General features: G+C 61.3%; 1 protein-coding gene across 2 annotated transcripts in view; it reads left to right on the top strand.

Moving 5' to 3' along the window:
• ADAM12 (ADAM metallopeptidase domain 12) overlaps positions 1–16,348 on the top strand; it is a 224,619-nt gene that overhangs the window by 72,650 nt on the left and 135,621 nt on the right. The window lies entirely within an intron of this gene.

Below are 16,348 nucleotides of genomic sequence, written 5' to 3' on the forward strand. Positions count from 1 at the left end.
CGTTGGCACCCGTTTGGCATGACGTCCCGCTCGGATCTCTGCCTTCTGGCTGTCAGAGCGGCTCTGTCTGACCCCGGTGGCGGAGGCCATCTGGTCTGAGTGGACCTCGAGTGTCCGGCTAACACGGGGGAGCCGAGCTCTGCCGCCTGCTGTGTCTGTCGAGGGTAGCGCGTCCGTCTCCTGGTCCGGCTCGATTCCAAAGAGGAATCCTCCTCACTCCTCCTCCCAGCAGTAAAATACTGATGTGTGTGTGTGTGACACACACACACACACACACACACACACACACACACGGTCAATAGGACAGTCTGACCTAGGCGCTCAGCGGTGTCCATGTGACTCGGCATGTTCCCTGCCTGCACAACCTACCTGAACCCACTGCCCGCGGGCGGGGGAGGCCCGCAGCAGCCAGCTCTCACGTTCCGTGGCCCACACCGTGGCCCGCCTCCGTGGCAGAGGTAGAGGATGGCTGGACGAGAGGGACCATCAAGCCAGATTTCTTACAGGAATCAGAGAAGCGGGCGGGCGGCTGCGTGGGGCTGCCCACGCGTGTCTGGTCCTGCGCTTTTAAAGCATCTACTACTGAAGCACCGTGCATGGTGGCGACAGTGACTTGTGATTGACTTGTAGGCGTGCAGTCTTCACTCACCCGTCCTTCCTCCGTGTCCACTTCCGTCCAGCAGTGTCCCCACTACCCTCCCGCCCCCCAGACTGCCTCTGTGGTGGGCACTGTTTCTTTTTTCTCTTTCATCTCCTCCCCGCTGCCCCTTTCAGGCACGTGGCTTATCGTGCTGTTGTTGACGGGGTGTCCTGCACGCCACCTGGCCTGGTCGGGAGTGACCGCCTCCCTCCATCAGGCAGAGTCCCCTCCCTGACTCCACTGCTCCCCAGGCCCCTCAGTAGGGACCAGTTCTGAGCTTCGGCAACAAGTCACGTGTCTCCCCTTGCCTTTGTGCCCTGGGGGCCCTCCCAAGAGACTCGGGCCCACGTTTGGGCCCTCTCTCCCCCCTTCTCTCCCCTAGTCTGGGGGCCATACCCAGCAGGGTACTCAAGGCTTATTCCTTGGTCTGCCCTCAGGAATCATTCCTGGTGGGGCTCGGGGGACCCTATGGGATGCCTGGGATGGAACCCGGGTTGGCTGCTGCAAGTGTGGGTCCCACTTGCTAATTTCCATCACTGGGCAGAGCGGGGGTGGCGGCGGGGGGGGACACTGCCTGTCCGCCAGGGTCTGCTCCGTGCACGGCACCTACGGGGTGGGCCAGCCAGCGCAAGGCATCGGAGCTGACCCCACCGAGCTTTCTGGTCCCGAGTCCCACTGCCTCGGAGACAGCAGGCAGTGGCTGCGGGAGTCGGTGGCCTATGGATTTGTGGGTTCACATTTGGGGCGTCTCTGATCTGGAAGAACTCTGCGTTGCCTTTCATTGCGGGCTCAGTCCCCCCGACATCTCTGATCGGCACCCGCTGGGGACGGTTGCTGAAGGCGCATTTGAGAGAGATCCCACCTGAACACAAAGACTCGTGAGGATTCTCGGCGCGTGGCTCGGGACGCCGTGGGGGGGCTGGGGGAGCGGGGCCAGGGACGGGAGCGCTGGGTGCGTCTGGGGCCGGCCGAGGGATGGGCCTGGGGCACAGCGATCCCTCGCTCAGCCGGACCCTGAGTGCCACAGCTGCTCCAGGACGGCTGCCGGTGGCCTCGGGGCTGGAGACGAGGCCTCTCCGGCCGCATTTGGTCAGCCAAGGTGCCTTGACCAGAGCAGCTCCTGGCAGCTCGCGGCCGGGGCGGGGGCCGGGGGGAGGCGTGCTCCCTGCCCCGCGGAACCTGGATTATGGGATCTCAGCACTTTGGATCAATGGGCCAAAACTAACAAGATGAGATTTAACGGGGATAAATGTAAAGTCCCACGCTTGAGTTCACCAAAAACACATGGTTCTCCCCAAAGGAGACGCGCTGCTCGGCGCGTGCCATCTGCAGGGTCGGGATGAGCCTGTTAGGAGGTGCCCGCCGGGGGCCGGGCCCAGGCAGGGAAGCTCGTCGCCCCCGAGTGCAGCGACCCTGCCCTGGGCCCCTCCCGGACGCCGCCCCCGGCCTGCCCCCACCCACCTCTGCCCTCCAGCCCGGCTTCCTGTCCAGGGACCGCACGTGTCCTCCTGGGAACAGGACTTGGCGTCCTCCCCTGCCACCCGCACGGTCCCGCTGGGGTGACGCACCCAGAGAGGCCGCGGGGGAGCTGCAGGGCCTGCAAGAGGCCGCAGTGGGCACGGGCGCGGGGGACTCCTGCAGGAGCCTGTTCTGGGCACAACAGGGAGTCGGGTCTGGAGATGAGCTGGAACTGCCTCACTCAGAGCCAGCGCCCACAGCCTCGGGGGTCCGGGGAGCAGCTCCGGGGCCCAAGGGACTGCGGGAGGAGCACCCACCGCCAAGGAAGCCCCACTGCCCCTCGTCTGCACTCCTAGTCTTCGGCGGGTGGCAGCTGATTCCCGCCTGGGGGGTGTTCTTAGCTTCAGGACTGGCCCTCCGGCCTGTGGCGTTGCTCTGCCCCGGGAACCCGGCAGCCAGCCCGTTCTGGAGCGTTGCTGGGTCCTGGTGGGGGCACAGGAGAGAAGCCCCCGGCCCTGAGCCACAGACTCGGGAAATGGGCTGGAATGGCTGAGACTTCAGCGATCCCCTAACTGGGCCGGACTCCCTCCGGTTCCAGTGGAAAACTCTCCGCATTAACATGTAAGGGCTCCTAATTGGGCTGAGCGGTGTTGCCTGGAGAGCAGCCGGGTTCCCCTGGGCGTCCCCCCCCTTCCATCTTTGAAGCCAGGTAGGAAAGGTCAGGAACCCGTTCTAGAGTTTGCTTCACCCCCAGCTTGACTTCCAGCCGAAATGTCGGGTTCAAGCCACCTTTGTGACGCGCTGACCCTCGGGGGCCGGGCCAGGAGTGCGACACCCTTGGCCAAACCTCCATAACTGTAAATCGGCTGTGAATCGGGTCTCCCGGGGGGATGGCAGTGCCAGCCCTGAGAATCAAATCTCCTGACCGGGAGAACAGGCTGGACACTTTCCTAGGGATGGAATCAGAGTCCAGAGGAGGGAAAATGTTCCTGGGGCTGCAACTCAATTTTATTCCCCAGGCTCGTAAGATTTCAATTGCAGAAGCATGAAAAGGCAGAAGCAGAAATCTATATATCAAAAGGGGCTTCGCTAGAGTGACTGAAGACAGCTGGGGGTGTGTCCATATCCTGGGTCCAGATGCTAATCGGGAGTTAGATCCGGGTCCCGAGCAGGCCTGGTCCTGGACTGGGGGGTCTCCCTCACCGCTGAGGAACCCCCGGCACGCGCCAGGGTTCTGTGACGGCTGCGGCTCTTGCCCTTGCGATGTTCAGTTGACCGCTGGGTTCTGGAGGCATCTGACACTTCTATAGGAATCTTCACGCCGGCCTTTCTCTGCCAGGGTCCGGCCAGCAGCCACCTACAGTCTCACTCTGAGTCCTGCACAGTATAAGTGCTCAAAGTCCCTCGCGCTTTCTTGGCTTATTCGTCCAAGAGCTTCCAAAGCTCGTCTCACCCACACGGTCGCCCAGGCACTGGGAGACAAAAAAAAGCAGGGTGAGTTCTAGAGGGACACATCTAGTCACCTGTCTGCTTTTACCGACCGGGGATCACTGTGTCCCCAGATCTCGCTGTTCCTACTTGGGGTACACTCCAGCCAGATGAACCCCAACAACCATCGAGGCCCCGTAGGGGCCTGAGGAGCCCACGCCCAGCAGCCTCTGGGGACAAGCCTAGCCCTGAAGCATCTCTCTTAGGACCTGATTCCTTCCTTCCTCCTTCCTTCCTCCTTCCTTCCTTCCTCCCTCCCTTCCTTCCTTCCTCCTTCCCTCCCTTCCTTCCTCCCTTCCTCCCTCCCTTCCTTCCTTCCTTCCTTCCTTCCTTCCTTCCTTCCTTCCTTCCTTCTTCCTTTTCCTTTCTTCCTCCCTCCCTTCCTTCCCCTTTCTTCCTCCCTCCCTTCCTTCCCTTCCTCCTTTTTCCTCTTCCTTCCTTCTTCCTTTTCCTTCCCCTTCCTTCCTTCCTTCCTTCCTTCCTTCCTTCCTTCCTTCCTTCCTTCCTTCCTTCCTTCCTTCATTCCTTCCTCGCTCCCGCCATTCCTTCTTTCCTTTCTCTCCCTCCTTCCTCCCTTCCTTCCTTTCTCTCTCCCTCCTTCTTTCCTTCCTCCTTCCCTCCCTCCCTCCTCCCTTCCTCCCTCCCTCCCTTCCTCCCTCCTTCCTTCCTTTCTTCCTTCTTTTCTTTCTTGGAGCCACACTCAGCAGTGCTCAGGTTTACTCCTGGGTCTACACTCAGGAATCCTTCCTGGTGGGCTCACCCCTGGGGGGTGCTGGGGGTGGAACCCGGGTCAGCAGCTAGAAGCCGAATTGCCTCGTCCTTGTACAATCAGAGGCGCCCCTGTGTCCTGGAGGGAGCAGAGACTCTGGCTGGCGCGGGAAGAGAACTTGGCCCAGCCTCGCCACAAAGTCCAGGGCTGACCTGAGTCCAGACACCGCCTGTCCCTTGGCGATAGCCAGTGAGCAGATCGGAGGGTTCATGCAGCCTGGAGGGAAGCGGGGGCTGCCTCCCTGGGCGTGGGGACCTGGGAAATGGGTCCGCACCATCTGCCCCTGCCCTGCAGCAATTCAGTCCTCTGCCCTGGGAGCAGCGGCCTTGCCCCGGGGGGAAGTGGGCTCGGTGGACGCCCAGCACCAGCCTCGGGCTGCCCCCACTTCTCCCTCCGGGCGATGAGGAGCAGGGAGGACGCTAGCAGGGCGCCTGGTGGCCGGAGAAAGATCGCAGGGGGCCCTGCCTCCACGGGCACCTCCCACGCCCCACCGAAGTGGCCGCTGGCCAGTGTCTGGACTTCCAGATCTGCCGGGGACGCGCAGGGACGGCCCCGCGCGGGGGCGTGGCCTCGCACCCACATGACAGGTGGTGGGCGTGGCCTCGCGACCCACGTGACAAGCCGCCGCAGCGCCCGGTTCCCTGGCAGCCCCGAGATGCTCTTCATTAGCTACCAAGTGATGACTTGAGGGGCCGGAGCGCAGGAGAGCTGGGGGGGTGCTGCCTGGAGCGTGGCCCCCTCGGTTCCATCCCCAAAGGGTCTCCCGGGCACCTCCAGGAGTGATCCTGAGTGCAGGGCCCGGGGTAGGCCCGAGCATCGCGGGTTGGGGCCTCCCCACCCCCCCAAAAAATCATGATTTCATAGACCTGGTAAAATTCTGTTGGTAGTAGTACACGTTCACATGGACAAAATGGCAGTTGTGAAGTGGGTTGACTGAAATATAAAATGACATTAAAAATTTACTGAAAGCACTCTTCCTGCAATTTCATAAATATATTCACTTAATCGGTTAGGAGTAAATGTTTTATATTGCACGTTATAACTAAAACAAATGCCACATCACATCTTTTTGTTTAATGTGCTTAACAATACATCTTACTGCTAGCTGCTGGCCTCGCGGCCTTATCTTTACTGTATGGGTGACGGCTGTGATCCTACCTCCTGGCATATAAATGCCTCATCTGAAAGCCCTTATTTCCTCATTGGGCTATAAATGTTCTATATGAATGTGGCACAAATCTTTTCTTTTGAAAAAATCACCCATGCAAAGTCATCGCTTTTTCCAAAATCATTTTGCGTCTAGGAATCCAGATATGGATTCGGGCTGTAGATTGAACCGTAGGTGTGGATAAGCGCGTGGTACCCATCAATAACCGGGTTTCCATCCGCCCCGCTCCCCAGAGAGTCTGTGGTTGCAGGACAGGCCGGTGCCTCCCCTCGCCCTCCTCCAGAACCAGCAGCTTCCCTGAGTCCTGTGGGGACGGAGGCTGTGTGACTGTCCGAGCCTTTTCGATTTAACTGAGAATCGGGCACTCAGCGTGGTCTCCGGGAGAAGCGCTGTGCCGAGAGGAAGCGTGGGAGCTGTGTCCCTCTCCCCTCTGCGGTCAGAGACGTGGCTATGGCCGTGGGGGCTGCTTCCCGGGTGATTCTCCGTCATCTCGAGCCTCGCTGAACCAGAGAACCCACCAGGTTCCCCACAGGGCCGCTGGAGCTGATCGCACTGGGAGGAATTAAGCTCGGGATATTAGGGGGGGAACCGCGTAGAACAGACTGCACTTCCGCTTGGGGACCAATTAAACGAGTCCCCCGAGTGCCAAGAGCTCTCACTTAGCTGTATGGGGAGCCGAGCCCTCCTGCTTCTGTTCCTGGCCTGAGGATTGGGCTTCCGGGGCGCAGCTCTGTGCCTGGGCGGGGGTGAGGGGGGGCTCGTGACGCTGCATGTCTGTAGCAGGGCTGGGTGCCCTGAAGCAGCTCCTGGCCCGAGACGCCACTCCAGGGTGGGCCTCTGGAAGAGGCGGCCGGGTCGGCATGATGCAGGGGCTTCCTGACTTGGCACAGGGCCCAAGCCTGCCCTACTTGGTGGCATTAAATTAAGTTGGCTTGGCCGAGCCTGCGTGATACCCCAAGTAGGGTCCAGGCTGCTCCAGCCTTGCTCAGGGGACCCTGCGTACGGGGAATTGAACCCAGGTCCCGAGCCTGCACGGGGGATGTGCTTAGCTTTCTCTCCAGCCACTGAAAATAATTTTTCAAATAACTGTGAGGGTAGGAAGTCGGCACTGTGATGTGCTCGGATGTTGGCTCTGTTCTATTTCTTCAGCCCAGGGTCGGGTATGTGAATGTGTGTGTGCGTGTGTGTGTGTGTGTGTGTGTTTTAATGTAGCGAATGTGTGTTTTGTTCTTCCATATGTGCATTAAATGAAACAAAAGTAAGAGCACTTTTGGTGGCATAACCTAACCCAACTGTCATCGCCCGCGGAGCCCAGCGTCCTGCCTCTTGTGGATGCATTTGCTCATGGTTTGGCTCCGGCTCGCTGGCACAGAGGCCTGGACCGCGTGGCCAAGAACCACAGCACAGGAAGGAGGGGACGGGCCGGGTCCACTCTCTGCTGCCAGAGAAGCAGGTGTGCGGACACTCCGATGAATTGGCATCTTTCTCCTTTCTTTTGGCTTTTTATCTTGAGATGCCTCTAAGGAATCAGGTTATGGATTCAAGCACAGTGGCAGGAATCTCGGTCCCCCATGCCCTCTGTCCACTCGCCCCCAAAGGTGACATCTTGCAAAGCTCCACAGCGCGATTCACTTACCCCGGGTGGGGACATCGACACAGCTTGGGCTGTTTATTTAATTGAGGTCAGTTGGGCTCTCACATTATTTAGACTTCAGAAATGCACCAGACTCACTCAGCACTTGCAGTAAGCTCACAGCACAGAGGGGAATTCTAGCCACCACCTGACTCAGAGCTTTTTTATTTAAATTAATCCCCAGCCTGGGGTTTCTCTAAGTGGGAAAAGTGAAAAGAGACGCAAATATTATATTAAACATGGGGTTTTCTCGAACGTATTTGTCATGAGAACACATAAATACGTGTGCTATTACCTGATGTATGTCTGCGGTATTTCATTGTGTCAGTCACAGAGCACAGTGGCTCACCTTAGGGGGCGAGCAGTAATCAACGTGCCGTGTTTAGGAAACCTTGACTTTTACGAATTGCTCCAAGATGTCATTAGTGAGGTAAACTTGAATTAGACCTTCAAGAAAAAACACAGGTTTTAAGCCACAGAAATTACAGCTGTTTGGGGAGTATGATATGAATGTTAATTCCTTTGGACATTTGAATGTTGGGTATTTAAATACACACACACACACACACACACACACACACACACCGATCCTTTTAAATTAATGGTAGAGAAGACTGTCCCCCTTGAGCAGTTTTTGGGAGGCCACACCCAGCGTGGTCAGGGGTTACTCCTGGCCCTGGGTTTCGGAATCACTCCTGGTTGGGCTCGGGACGTGATATGGGACTCCGGAGATCAAACCCGGGTGTGCGCATCCCAGGAAAGCCCCCTCCCTGCTGTGCGATCACTCCAGCCCCCTCCTCCACATTTTGGGGCCCCCTCAAAGTCCCCATTTCAATCCTTTCCTCTTTTTGGGTCACACCCGGCGATGCACAGGGGTCACTCCTGGCTCTGCACTCAGGAATGACTCCTGGCGGTGCTCAGGGGACCATGTGGGATGCTGAGAATCGAACCCGGGTCAGCTGCGTGCAAGGCAAGTGACCTCCCAAGCAGGACCCTTTCCTGGGGAACTCAGTCGGCTTTGCACGTTGGGAAACCGTCCTGGGCCACCCTCAGGAGGTCTGACTCGGTACCACCAGACTCAGGGGACGAAGACTAAACTGGCACTTACCGTGGAGCCCCAGGCAGGCCCGGAACAGAGGCCCAGGTGATGGGTCCCGAGGAGCAGGGGGTGGGGGGGTGACAAGGCAGGCGGGAGCCCAACCTGGTGACAGGCACCGACTTGGAGGGTCACACCAGGCTTCTCTGTGCCCGCATTCCTCATCCGGACGGTGGGAATTGTGGGGTGTGAGTGGGCGCCGGTACTGACAGTGGGAGGGACTCTGCCGGCCTGGCCCTCCGGGCAGCGCCCTCCTCGCGAGTGTCTTGCTCCCTGCGGCGGTGTGGAGAGACGGTCCATCACTCCTGCCTCCTCCCGGGGACAGGCCAGCTCTGGGCCGGCAGTGACACCCCCGGGCTCCTGCAGGACCGCCCTGGGAGCCAAGAGTGTGTGTCTGGCATGCAGACTCGTCTCCTAGGTCACATGGGAGCCTGGTGTGCAGACACATCTCTAGGCCGGGTGAGGCGGGTGTCACCATCCCGCGGTGGCCGGGTACCTGGGCGCAGGGAGCTGTTCGGACCCAGTCGGAGACTGCCAGCTCCTGGGCACGAGCGTGAGCTGCTGACTGGGAGCCAACCGTCGCAGCCCGTGATTGATGGCCACTGACAGGCTTATTCAGGGCAAGCAGTGAGGCCCAGGTGGGCATGGGGCCAGGGGGCGGGAGGGAAGATCAGAGTTTGCGTGGCCACGTGCAGTTTCGGGGGGCAGCAGCTCGCGTCGCCCCTGTCCAGACGGAAGCGGAGCTTACTCTCCTGAGGGGCTCCCGGGGCAAGCATGAGGGTTTCGAGGCGGCCACGTCCCCGAGCCCGGCCGGAGGTAAATTACTAACCTGCACCAAGGGGCGTTAGGCGCCCTGGCATCAGCCCGCTGCCCTTTTCTGGACGCAGGATCCAAGGCCATGACCCCAAGCAGCCTGGGGTGGCCCCGCAGGTGACCCAGGAGGGTGGCCGGGAGCAGCAGAACCCAGCAGGCTGCCCCAGGCCTGGTTCCCCGTAGCCCCTTCTGCAGAGTTCGGGGGCATCTCCCCCTCCGGGCCCCCCGCCGGGCCCCTGCCCTCCAGTGCCCTCCCTCCCGCCAACTCTAGCCCCTTAGGCCTGCTGAGAACAGAAACGTTCAGGGCGAGACTCCGGGCTCGCCGAGCCAGGCGCCGGGAGCCTCGCAGCTCCCCCTGGACACAGGAAAGCGGGGCCGGAGCCTGGTTTCCTTCCCTCCAGGACAGGCAGCTCAGCCCAGAGGCCACATGACGGGCAGAGAGAGAGCAGGGTTGGTGACGGGGCCCAGGCTCACACCCCCAGGAGGTGGCGTCTGGAAGCTCACATCGAGGAGACGGACTCCAGGTGGGGACGCCCAGGTGCGGTCCGTGGGGTCGGCAGGTGGGGGCAAGGGCTTTGGGGAAGGGCCCCCCCTCCCGGGGACAGGCCTGAGGGAGGAGGAGGTCATCGAGAAACGGGCTCCGGGTGGACCCGGCCCCGCCCAAAGTTGGATGGTTTCCGGTGGGATGGTTCCTAGCTGGGGGCTCAGTGAGGTGCTCTTGGGCCCCTGTGCAGTGCTCGGGGCTTCCTCCTAGCTCCGTGCTCCAGGACCGCTCGGCAGTGCCTGGGGGGGGCCGTGTGTGGTGCTGGAGGTAAAAGCAGGCGCCTCCCGTGGGCCCGGGGGTGTGCGGCTGTGAGGCTGTGAGGCTCCGGGGGAGAAACAGCTTCGCTCTCCATCTGAGGTGACGCGTTTGCTCAGGGCGAGCAGCTCGGCCAGACCCCACGCGCACAGGACGGCAGGAGAGACGCCGGCGCCTGTGAGGACAGAACGTCCGCAAGAGACGCACCTGATGACGGGACGTACGCGGTCGCTCAGGAGCTGGCAGGACTCTGACGGGGTCTGGGAGCCCGCGGCCAGCTCTGTAAACTGACTTTGATTTTAGAGAGTCCTCGTGGGTTTTCTTGAACCCCTTCCCCTCCTCTCCCCTCCCCGGAAGGGTCCTGGGCGCGGCTGCTGTGGACTCACCCAGTATTTAGGCCTCTCCTTGTTACCCAGCTTCGTGTGGCCCCCAGGGGCCTGTGGGGGGCCATGGAGGTGCAACCTGCACCCCACAAAGCTGCAGCCCCTGGGGGTGAGACACGGCACAAACACGGCCAGGCGCTGGGGCTCCCGGGGAGGCAAGGAGGCAGCGCAGGCCGTGGCTGGGCCCTCTGGGGAGGCCGGAGGACAGAGCCGGCGCCCCATGGCCAGTGCCCAGGGCGAGCCCAGACCAGGCCCTGCAGGCGTTGGTCCGGTTCGGGGTCTGATGGTGCCGAGGAAGCCGCTGGGGGCAGGAATGACACCGACGGCCTGAAGCCAAACGCTTCCCGAGTGGCTGTGCAGAAGGAAGGTGGGCTGCGGGGGCTGTGTCCAGGGCGGGCTGCGGGGACTGTGTTCAGGGCAGGCTTCGGGGGCTGTGTCCAGGGCGGGGGGGCGCGGGGACTGTCCAGGGCGGGCTGCGGGGACTGTCCAGGGCGGCTGCGGGGACTGTCCAGGGCGGGCTGCATCCAGGGCGGGCTGCGGGGACTGTCCAGGGTGGGCTGCGGGGGCTGTGTCCAGGCGGGGCGCGTTGGCGCAGGGCCGCGAGCTGCGGGAGTGAGAGAGGGGCTGCAGGGGGGTCCTTAGCTGAGACCGCCCCCGGCAGCGGGAGACTCCGTCGGCGAAGGATAACGCAGGTGAGTGACTAAGAGGTCCTGCCCCAGTGCCCTTGGCGTGGGAGGCTGGGAAACGCCCATTTCTCGACTTGCCTCAGTCGGACGTGGGTGGCCGGGATGTCATCACAGAGCCCAGGGCTGCTCTTTTCTAGGATCTGAACGGAAGCCCCAGGTATTTGACGGTCAGGGCTCCGGGCTGAGTGCTCACCCCTGATCACCACACCCGTCTGTCCAAGTCCCCCACTTACAGCCCTGAGCCCACCCTTAGCCCAGAAACCCCCAACCTCTGGGGAAAAGGCTCCTGACCATGAAAGCGGAAGGGTGCTGCTGGGAGGGCCCGGACACCCCTGGACAGCCCTGGACACCCCTGGACACCCCCAGCAGATTCTGGGGGAGAAGGAGCGGGGGCTCCAGAGTCAGCATCGGGCAGTGCCTTGGAGTGACTCAGTCCTGAGGGCCGGTGGGGTTCCAGAAGGCTCCGGGAGCTTCTCTCCCGGGTCTGCACACGTGGGGGCCATGGGGAACCCCGGCTCGTTCACAGCTCTGACCAGCCCTCTCCCACACCGGGAGACCCCCAGGGGCCTGGCTGGGGGCGTGGGGGAGAAACCCGCCCTCCCTCGAAGATGCTGCGGGGGGGGGAGTGAGGGCTCTGGGGGTCCCGGGGGAGCAGCCGCCCACCTCTCCCGCCTGCCAGACCACCGTGAGCTGCGTCTCCGCCCCGTCTCCAGGGCTCCGCGGGATGGGACGTCAGCGGTTTCTTCCTGGTGGGGCGGCTGGTTCCTCGCCGAGAATAGCCCCTCCCCCAGAGAAGAGGGGGGAGATAAGCACAAACCAGGCTGGGCGGAAGGAGGCTCAGCGTGAGTCAGCCGGGATGACCCTGGCCCACAGATGAAGCCCCCTGATGGAGACCAGTTGTGAAAGCACGGGCTGAGGCCGAGCTCTGCGCCGGGGGGGGGGGTGTGCGGGGGCAAGGCCGCGGCCCCCTCCTCCCTCGCACTCAGAGAAGTGTTTGCAGTAACGGTCGGGAGTGGCAGAGCGACATTTCCTGCACGGGCCCGGGGGAGAGGTCGGGGAAGGGCAGGGCGGGAGGGTCCCCCACAGTCTGGCAGGGGCGAGGACGGGCCCACACCTGCGAGGAGGCCCTGAGGGGCGAGCAGGCGAGGCAGAGGGGTGAGGGCACGCGTGTGCTGGCCACGCAGGGGGTGAGAGGACAGGGCCCCTGGCCCTGCAGAGGGGCCCCGAGAGGGGAGTGTGCAGCTGCAGGGCACAGAGGGTGAGGCAGGGCGGGTCCTGATGCAGGTGGGCCCCTCCCTGCAGAGCAAGGGCGCCGTGGCCTCTCGTGGCCTTCTGACTGGGACCCCCGCTTCTCCCCGGGGTGGCCTCTCCCGCTAAAGACAGTCTCGACTCAGCGCCCAGTCACAGGTCACAGCAGGGCCCACTGGCCTCGGCAGAGAGGCGTTGCAGGGAGGATGTGGCAGGCTGGGGGCTGGACCAAGTCCAGGCTGGTCACGGGGGCCTTCCCAGGGGAGGGCCACCCTAGGAGCCGCGTCCGGCGGCCTCTGTGTCCGCCTGCTGGGGACACGTTCTAGGCGGTGAGACTGGGTGCCCGAGAGCCCCTTTGGGTGCCCTCCTGCCTCTGGGCCCGGAGAACAAGCCCCGCTGGGCCGCAGGGAGCAGCGGCGTTTCTGCCCCTGGAGATGGGGAGAGAGTTCCGGGGGCTGTTTCCATCCTGCACAGGAAGTTCCTGACACCCCCAGCCCTCCACATGGGCAGAGCTAAAGGCTCTGTGGTCTCGAATGAACCGTCCGGAGAAGCTGTCCCTGGCCGGGCAGCAGCACACCCCGGGGAGGGTGGTGGACGGGAGATCCGGATGAGACCAGGCACCACAGCAACGCCCTGCCCGGTTAATGCAGGAGATTCGCAAGGCTGTGACTTTGGGGACGGAGGGGCTGCTGGGAGAGTGTCGCCCGCTGCTCCCCAGGAGGGCCTTTGATCCCAGCGTGGTTAAAGGCGGGAAGACAGAGAGGGGACAACAGCAGAAGGAGGCAAAGAGGATTCTTTCCTCCCTATTTGGGGCCTTGTTTTAATTTGTCGTTCCCCATCCTAAAAAAATGATCAGAAAATTCCCATTAAAATGTAAGAATCTTGGGGTCTGGAGCAATAGCACAGTGGGGAGGGTGTTTGCCTTGCATGCGGCCGGCCCGGGTTCGATTCCCAGAATCCCATATGGTCCCCTGAGCACCGCCAGGAGTAATTCCTGAGTGCAGAGCCAGGAGTAACCCCTGTGCATTGCTGGGTGTGACCCGAAAAGCAAAAAAAAAAAAAAAGTAAGAATCTTGATGGATTCGTTATTTTAAAAACATGTAAGAAATACAATAAGAAAGCGAGGCCGATTATTTTCCAGTTGTTTTCCGGTTGCTGTGCTATCTTTCAAGTCATTGCAGTCGCTTGGTTATAACCGTGTTCGTGGTTATGCCTGTGGGGTCCATTTTGGCCTTGACCTTCGCCTGGTGCCTGCGTGACCAGGAAAGGCAAAAGACCACGTGGAGTGACCACCTGGAACCTTCCACGGTCCAGTGGTGCCAGAGTGGGTCTCCAGCCCCCACTCTGCAAATGAGCCGCTCCAGATACTTCCCCTGGGAGCCCTGGTGACGATTGCCACCTCCTGACCCTCGGGGACCTTCCTGGCTGCCAGTCTGTGGGAGGGAGGGGGGTGATGGTGTTCGGACAGCCTGTGGCCTGGTCATTGAGTCAGTGTGGGTTGCGGGAGGCAGGCTCTGTTTTCAGTCCTCCGGGTCACAGTCCACAGCTGGACAGCCCAGTGCGTGCGTGGGGGCATCTGCCCGTGTGAGGCATCTGGCAGTGACAGGTCCGCATCTGTGGGGACAGTTAGCCTGGTGGGGGTCCTGTGCCCAGGCTTGGTGCCCAGCCGACCCCTAAATGACCCGCCCACTGTTTGGCCAGGAGCCCCATTAGATCCTGGCAGCTGGGGGCCAGGGAGCGTCTCTCAGGCCCCTGGGGATGGTGGGAGTCACCCGGCAGCCCTGGTCAGCACCTCACCCCAACTGGCAGACTGTCCAGGGCGAAGGGTGTCCAGGCCCCTTGGCTACTGTGCCTTGGCGTGGAACTGTCTGTCTCAGGGGCACACCCGGTGGTGCTCAGGGACCCCTCCTGGCGGGCTCGGGAAGCCCTAAGTGCCCGGAATGGACCCAGTCTGACAGTGCTCGGCACAGCCCCCCCAGGGAAAGTGGTGGCAGCCTGCCGGGGCCCGGGGGAGGCTTCCTCCCTGCTGTGTTGGGGGCCGGCCAGGGGCGAGCGGGGTACAGAGGGTGCCTGGACGTGTCCTGCCTCCGGGGGAGACGCCGCCAGGACGAGTCGCCACCAAAGCTCACACTTGGTTCTCATCACAGGCCCACTGTCAGCCTTGTGGAGGCGGGGCTCCAGCAGGGTCTGTCTGTCTGTCTGTCTGTCTGTCTGTCTGTCTGTGGGGGTCACACCCATCGGTGGGGGTCACACCCATCGGTGCTCAGGACTGACTCCTGGCTCTGCACTCAGGGATCACTCCTGGCTGTGCTAGGGGACCCAAGGGGACCCTAGGGGACCCTAGGGGATGCGGGGGATGCGGGGGACCCTAGGGGACCCTAGGGGATGCGGGGGACCCTAGGGGATGCGGGGGCTCGAACCTGGGTCGGCTGGTTGTGTGCAAGGCGTTCCCCACTGCACTCCCGCCCCGGCCCCACTAGCAGGGTTTTCTTAGACGCGCTCTGGGACCTCTCCCAGGAGGATGGGAGCTGATTTGCTGAGAGGGCGTCATTTTATTCTAATCGAGAGTGACAGGTGGCATTCTCCTCTGCTGCCAGAGAGAGAGGCTGAGTACTGGCAACCTTTGCCCTGGAGACGCTTTTCCTTGCAGCTTCCCCGGGCATCCCTTGGAGACAGACGGTTCTTTGACAGATTCATGACTTTGGCGGGGGGGGGGGGGGTAGGTTCACACCAGTCTTCCTGAGAAAGACCAACGTTGGCTTCCCGGGAATGGGACTCGGGGGGCCTGTATCCTGGTTCTTATTTAATCCTTTCCCCTAGAATTCCAGGCCGTTGTATCCTGGATTCTATGGTTTTTTGTCATCTTTCCTACGTCGTAGTCTAGTGAAACTTTTCTTTCTACTTTATTATTAAAGAAAAAAGTAATCTAACTGTTCACCCACCTACCTCCTACCATCCGCCCAGCACCCACCGCCCCCAGAGCTAGCTTGCTTGCATTTCCCTTCTTGCTGCACACTGGACAGTGCTCAGGGGTCATCCCTAGTAATATCTGGGAACTCTATCAGTGCGAAGGACCAAACCGGGGCTGACTGCGTGCGAGGCAGCAGGGAGAAGATGCCTCACCCCTACACTGCTCTTTCTCCAGGACACTTGATTCTCTGGGCTTGCTCTGACATCTGCGTCCCACTGCCACAATACATGCTTCCAGCTGTGGCCTAGCATCTGCTGTCCAGTCCCGTGGACATCCTGTCGTCTGCCCAGGCTAACGAGCCCATTGACCAGAGTCTTCGTCTCCCCCCCCCTTTGGGGGCCCCCTCGAAGTTCCCATTTCAATCCTTTTTTTCTTTTCCTCTTTTTGGGTCACACCTGGCGATGCACAGGGCTTACTTCTGGCTCTGCACTCAGGAATTACTCCTGGTGGTGCTCAGAATGTGGGATGCTGGGAATCAAACCCGGGTCAGCCGCGTGCAAGGCGAATGCCCCACCCGCTGTGCTATCACTCCAGCCCCCCTTGATCCATTTTTAAAATATCTCTGTTTACTCCACATTTCCACGTTTCTTCCTTGAGTCTTTCTTTGGGAGGGGGATTCTCCCCCTGTTCTAAGTCCTCATCAATGCACTGATGGCTCATTTCAACAGTCCTATAGGTCACTGCTTAACCCTCTTTTCACCCGAGAAATTTTGTATGATCTGGGTGTATAAAGTAGGTTGCCAGATGACCTGTTCACGGCTCACACGTGAGGGAGATTGACTTTATAACCCCCCACTCGCCCCCGCCCCACATTCAGTTTTGAGATAAGACCCCTTAGTTTAAGACACTGAGTCCTAGATGACCTTCCAGAAGTTTCTGGTCACCGCTGTATCTTCCAGAGATGCCAGATGAGAATCCCGGCATCCTGTTCCTCTCTCCCGCCGCCCGTCAGCCAAGCATTTCTCCCAAAGTGCAGGTGGGAGTGAGCCACAGCAGTTCAGACCTCGGGGCAGCCCCCGTCTGGAAGGGGGGCCCTGGCCCTCTGTGTGCGTTTCCCTGCCATGTACCCTGGGGAGGGTCCTGAGGAGGACTCACCTGCGTGTGCGGACTCCCCCGTGTGTCTGGCCCAGGCCCACCAGGGCATCGCCTGGGGCCGCCACGCCGTGCTCTGTCTCGTGGCCTTGGCGTGGGGGACC

Source organism: Sorex araneus, chromosome 11 (assembly GCF_027595985.1).
Source record: "Sorex araneus isolate mSorAra2 chromosome 11, mSorAra2.pri, whole genome shotgun sequence".
In the NCBI taxonomy this organism is placed as follows: Eukaryota; Metazoa; Chordata; class Mammalia; order Eulipotyphla; family Soricidae; genus Sorex; species Sorex araneus.